We start from the raw sequence: 6,736 nt of genomic DNA on the forward strand, positions 1-6,736 counted from the left end.
GGATCCTGCAAAAGTACGGACACGGCATTAACGAATATGATATTATTATATTATGAATTTAGTATTATGAAGGTTGGCTTATTTTCAAATCTTCATACAGATTCTGTCTTTATTATGTTGTTATAAAAGGATTACAGTTTTATGAGTATGATTCCGTAGTTCTTGAAACTGGAGTTAATACTTGACCTAGTTTCAGCTGAAATCATACTGCTTATTTCTGTTACAAACTAATCAAGCATTAGGATTTTAAATTAGAATAGAATATTACATTTCAGTTAAAACTGAAGATGTCATAAGGTGACCGTATCATATATTTAATTTAAAACATCCCTTGCAGGTTTGCTTGAGAGAGATACAGATAAAGCAGTAGAGACACCTTGCATTGCGCAATGTGAATCCGTGCAGCATAAGTAAACTTAAATGTCCAGCTTAAGTGAACTAAGGTGTATATTATTCTATGCGTATCGTACGTCAAAATAATACGGTAGGCAGCGGCTTGGCTCTACCCCTGGCATTGCTGAAGTCCATGGGCGACGACAACCACTCCCCATCAGGTGGACAGTATGCTCGTCTGCCTACAAGGGCAATAAAAAAAATTTAAGCTGTCAAAATATCCTGTTGCCCAGTCTCAATGGCATTTGACATTTACAAACCTAATCTAATTAAATTAGCCTTAGTCCAATCTAAATTCACCTAACATTAAAAAACCAATAACCGTGTTATTAGCCTAATAATACCCTAATTTAATTCTTAATGTAATTCTACTGTGAACTTTAGCTCCTAATACGTTATTTGATTAATTCGATTTTCGATACACTAGTAACACTTAAACGATTTGGAAGAAATTTGTAGATAATAGAAAAATTGTTAATGGTTATTGAATATTGACTAATACTGCACGCAATGGGCACGAGTGCTCTGTGTGATAAAGGTTGACGGCTATCAAACAAATCATGCCTTCCTGTCAACATTAAACCGAATAATGGCTTCGAAGCTATATTTATTTACTAAAAGTTTCACTGGCGACTCTTTACAAGCTATTTTGTACTTCATTGGTACTTATGACGCTTCCGGAGTTCTAGGTACTGGAGCACATGGATGCAATAATTAGTATTATTAAAAAGATAAAAAAAATTTTAAAAAAATTAGAAGAACCTTGAGTAATTACTGGTGGTAGGACCTGTTGTGAGTCCGCGCGGGTAGGTACCACCGCCCTGCCTATTTCTGCCGTGAAGCAGTAATGCGTTTCGGTTTGAAGGGTGGGGCAGCCGTTGTAAATATACTGAGACTTTAGAACTTATATCTCAAGATGCGTGGCGCATTTACGTTGTAGATGTCTATGGGCTCCAGTAACCATCAGGTGGGCTGTGAGATCGTCCACCCATCTAAGCTATAAAAAAAAAAGTAATGAAATCACAATATTAATTAGATTTATTTTGTCTTCTCATTAGAATGCATTATTATTTGTCGCTTAAAATAAGATGAACGGTAAACTCCTACTTAACTTAAGACACGCAAAAAGAAAACATTTAAAATTCATATCTTTTTATGATAACAATATGAAAGGCCATTCGCCAATGGCCATTTCGACTAGAGAATAGTCCAGTTAATTCACAAATAGTCATGCTAATGTGACAGTGTAGATCTTTTATGGCCAAATTATGGATAATTGGCCTGAAGCCAGTTTCCATTGAACACGGACGGTCGGAGATTACGTTCCGAATATTAGAATTCTGATTACCGCGGAACTTGTTTTAGTTTTTTTTTTAGCGTAGACGTTAGAGACGTGGATATCATGGTCTCTTACGACATGGCTAAAAACCCATTTTAATTTATTTATAATCGTGTATTATATGTATTGCAATAGTTTCATGACTTCATCTTCTTAAATCTTCAATGTTAGACCTTATTTTTGTTCTTCTATATATTTACTGTTCAACATTTAGGAGATGCTAATCTTAAACACTAGTCAATAAATTTGACGTTGAGTTATTTTCAGAAGAACTAAGACATATATAATCTAGAATCTATTTTTTTTTTCCTACCTAAGCTGGTAGCCTTGCGAAGCTATTCCAGCGTAACCCTAACTAGTAGGTGAGCTCATGGGGCTCAAACCTGATGACGTTGCTAACACGAACCCTAGCAAGAGTCGTGCTTCGCAGAATCTACTACCGGATCGGAAACGCGACCCACTGAGAAGATCCGGCGAGAAACTCAGTGGGCTGTGTCTGAGAGTTAATTTACTCGTCGAGCCCTTCTTCGCAAGCGACGGGTTCGACGAGAACGGTGACCGGTGCTTGAAGTACCTAAAAGCACCGTTAGTGGATCGGAAGGATCCGAGATGACGTGTTAGAATCTATAACGATAAACATTAACGTATAAAACCAAATCAACCATTTAATAATCTATATATTAATACATGAAGCAAAAACTTTGTATCTCTTTTTACGAAAATTGCGCCGACGGAGGAGTATGAAATTTTCCACACTTATAGAGAATATAGAGAAGAAGTGCACAATGCTAATATTTTTTAAAATAATGCACAAAAGATACATTAAATCAATAAAGAATGCATTACACATACCATGTATTTGACGCACACACGCATGCATACTATTTATTGTCAAACTTTTGTTATTGACGTCTGTTGTCAAATTGAGATTAAATATTGTTTGTCTTTGTTAATATTTTTTATAATGTAATCTTGGCGAAATTTGTGATTATAGAAATATAAAATACAATCATAATAGTGTACAAACTTACAATTCCAATTAATTATAGTCGAATTTCGACTACTGCGGGACCTCTAGTATGATTAAAATCACGAATGAAGCATTAATATATTTTCTTATGAAATTAACTTTTTCGGCTTTAATGGGATATATTTTATATTCACCTATACTAATATATAAATCTACAGTGGTTTTTACGGATGTTCCGTTATAACTACTGAACCGTGCATCCGATTGACTTGAAACTTGGTATCCATGTAGATAATACATGTACTTAATGGATAGGCTAACATTTATATCAGAGTTGGACTCCCTACACCAGTTGCGGGGGCGTTAATGATGAGTATCTTTGTGGGGGCGAGAAATAATAAAGTTAATTTTAAATGCCCAGCGAAGCGGACGGGTACAGCTAGTTCTTAATAACAATTTATGTTGTGGTCGACATTTTTTTGTAGATTCCTAGAATAAACGAATTTTACTTCGTAGGAATAATCCAATCCGATTTGTCGAGCGATCGACGCCGTTTGCCTGTAAACAGCTAGATTTGTTATATCAATGGCAGCATTGAATACGTAAAGTTTCCCAGACCTAAAAATTATTCTCCTATATTTTGTAAGCGTTCATACAATAAGTAAGAAGATGTTACTACTTTTTGGCGTTTGTAACATCAATGACTAACAAATATAATAAAGTTAATGTTTACCCATTCATAGACAGCGGATACGATCGGTTGAGGAAGAAAAATATACACAGGTGCATAGGTGCGACGGTAGAATTTTGAAGAAAGATGCTCCTTGAGAACTTTCGAACGACAAGGATGCTAAATACTATACCTATATTCGAATATTTAAAATAAAACTGATTGTGATTTATACTTTTTAAAAAAAAATTTTTAAATCTTTTTTATCTACTGGTGGTAGGACCTTTTGTGAGTCCGCACGGGTAGGTACCACCTCCCTGCCTATTTCTGCCGTGAAGCAGTAATGCGTTTCGGTTTGAAGGGTAGGGCAGCCGTTGTAACTATACTTGAGACCTTAGAACTTATATCTCAAGATGCGTGGCGCATTTACGTTGTAGATGTCTATGGGCTCCAGTAACCACTTAACATCAGGTGGGCTGTGAGCTCGTCCACTCATCTAAGCAAAAAAGAAAAAAACTGGCAAATAATTTTATGGGACAGTTTTAAAAACCAACGAAATGAAAAGAAGATTTGACTGTGCGGCTTAATATGGTACCACCACGTCTCATCTCGTGGATAATCATACAAGGAGATAAGGGTCTCTAAGCATTTACTTTGTGAGCTATTGTGAGCTTGGGTACCATCATCCTGTCAATTTGAGACAAATAACAATTCGACCTCACGCCTCTGTGTTAACGTAGTGATATCTGTGGCCTCCGTGACCATTTACCATCGAGTGAGCCATGTATTGATGCTACGTAGCCGAAATATACGAAACTGAATCGGTATTATCTTCTGAATTACTTTAACCTTCCAATCTGATATTTGATAAATGAATGGTAAATACGAATTTGCAGACATGTGCACAAATAGATAGCAAAATATGGTTGTACTAATTAATTTCAACAATTTTTTTTTTGTGAAGTCGTCCTGTAATGCGTTTCAGTTTGAAGGGTGGGGCAGCCGTTGTGACTATACTGAGACCTTAGAACTTATATCTCAAGGTGTGTGGCGCATTTACGTTGTAGATGTCTATGGGCTCCAGTAACCACTTAACACCAGGTGTGCTGTGAGATCGTCCACACATCTAAGCAATAAAAAAAAAATTCGTTAAAGTTTTATGAATATTAGTTTCTTAAGATTAGAATATTTATAGTTTTCATGAAAAAGTAAACTTTAAGTAGGTACCATCATGTATTGCGTTTAGAATGAGAATAATAATATTATATACATTTTAACAACAATAAGTTTAGATTATTTTAAGCATTTTAAGTATAATTTTTTAAGTTTTAATTTTATTTTACGATAGTAAAAAGCGTGTTCTTTATTAATTAAACCTGGTAGTGTCCCTGTGATTGCCAGTGTCTATGGATCACGATAACCACTTAACACCAAATTAACCAATTGTTGTTCTATAATCGACGGCGATAAATAAACACTACAACATAAATATCCCCTTTTAACAACAAGCCGTAGTTATGATTTATATCCTTAAAGTTATAAAAGCTTTTACAGCTTTTAAAGCCTACGACTTTCCTGCGAAGCACTTTCAAAATCAAGTTAACGCTCTAACTTACAATATTAACAGCTCTGCGACTTTTCGAGTGTTCTTTATCGCCCAAAAACTTTTCTGATTGTCCGTCACAATAAACACTTAATATTGCTACAATTAATTATTAAGTTAATTTATTTAAGCAGGAGCATAATGCTCATTGTTGAATATTTAGTTAAGCACGAAAATTGAGTGGTCACGATTACGCGTGTGACACGAGCTTTTTCGAGACAAGCTTTCCCGACGAAAGCGTCCGACGCCCGCGAAAGCCTCGCATTGAATCGCTCGGCAACTGACTACTGAATGAAATATCACGCAAGCTTCGGACGCTTACGTTTCATGAAATTCTCTCTCAAGCATTGGTCGTGCAAGACAATTCAGTTTTGAACACAAACTATTTATTTAGTGTGATTTGAGAAAAACGTTGTAGTTTTAGTGAAATAATGATTAATAATAATCGACTTATGCTATTAAATAAATTAACGAAAACAACTTTTTTTTTAATTGCCGAGGTGTGTGGACGAGCTCACGGCCCACCTGGTGTTAAGTGGTTACCGGAGCCCATAGACATCTTCAACGTAAATGCCGCCACCTAACTTGAGAAATGAGTTCTAAACACTCAGTATAGTTAGGCTCACAGTATACACGTACGTAGTTATTATAAAAAAAAAGTGTGTGTGTCCGCTCCGACGCACGACTGGAGTTTACTGGATATAAAAAATTAAACGAAACAATACGAGAAATAGTTCTATATTACGACAACACGATACACTACAGATTATTAACAAATTAACGAGACACAAAACAAACGACTAACAAATATATGAAAATACAATAATGAGAGAAACGCGCGATCAGTACGAGGCTTTGTGGCGGACTGCCGGCGCATGTACTAGCATGTCACACGAAATGCGCATAACGCATTTCGTGTGACATGCTAGTACGATTTTGGTCCCCATAATTTTCATACCCCGGGCCTATATATGTAAATCGATTCTAAAGGAGTAAACTCCAAAAATGTATTTCAAATATTTTACTTTTTTTATAATAAGCGCATGATAGTGCCTAAGTGCCCATCTGGTGTTAAGTGACTATCATAGACACGTACCACCTACGTTGAGATATGATGTCGATGATGTCTGAGATATGAAGTCTATGTTTCAATAGTATAATGTATAATATAACGGCTCTCCCAACTTTTAAGCCGGAACGCATTACTGCATCGCCGTAGGACTAGGATGGTTAGTGGTACCAATCCAAATATATTCTAGAAAATACTAAATAGTGGTCTGTATTTAAAAAAAAAATGTATGTTCATTACGAATTAAATAATAAAAAAGCCCCTATTATAACGTGGAACAATGAATTGATCGCTTCATTAATCTTATTGTTAGTAACTCAGGCATAAATACAAACAAACGATCCCTATTACAATATATTTTTTCGTTAATAACTCGCTATCAAGTACTTCTTAACAGAAATAATAACTCTATAGCGAAATTGTACTATATTAGGTCGACTCTCACAATCTTATTAGATCTCAAGATATATACAACAAATCGATTCTAATCATTGCACGAGTGTACGCTTTCGCAAAGGGTTCCGTTGAAATGTAATTAATTTTAGGCTGGTGGGGACTTAACCCTCAAGCCGGCTTTGAACCGTAATCATAGATTAAAACTGACCTGACAGTTCCAGCGATGGTCAACGAATCGACTCATTAAGGAACCGAAAAAGTTGCGCGGGAACTATAACGGCCCTTTGATGTTTGTG

General features: G+C 35.8%; 1 protein-coding gene across 1 annotated transcript in view; it reads right to left on the reverse strand.

Moving 5' to 3' along the window:
- NGR-A30 (neuropeptide receptor A30) overlaps positions 1 to 5,228 on the reverse strand; it is a 72,839-nt gene extending 67,611 nt beyond the window's left edge. The window contains exon 1 of the mRNA XM_028170607.2: positions 4,989 to 5,228. The gene's annotated coding sequence lies outside the window, so the exon portion shown is untranslated. The remainder of the gene's footprint in view (positions 1 to 4,988) is intronic.
- Positions 5,229 to 6,736: the final 1,508 nt, after the last annotated feature.

Source organism: Bombyx mandarina, chromosome 22, assembly GCF_030267445.1.
Source record: "Bombyx mandarina strain Sakado chromosome 22, ASM3026744v2".
Lineage (NCBI taxonomy): Eukaryota > Metazoa > Arthropoda > Insecta > Lepidoptera > Bombycidae > Bombyx > Bombyx mandarina.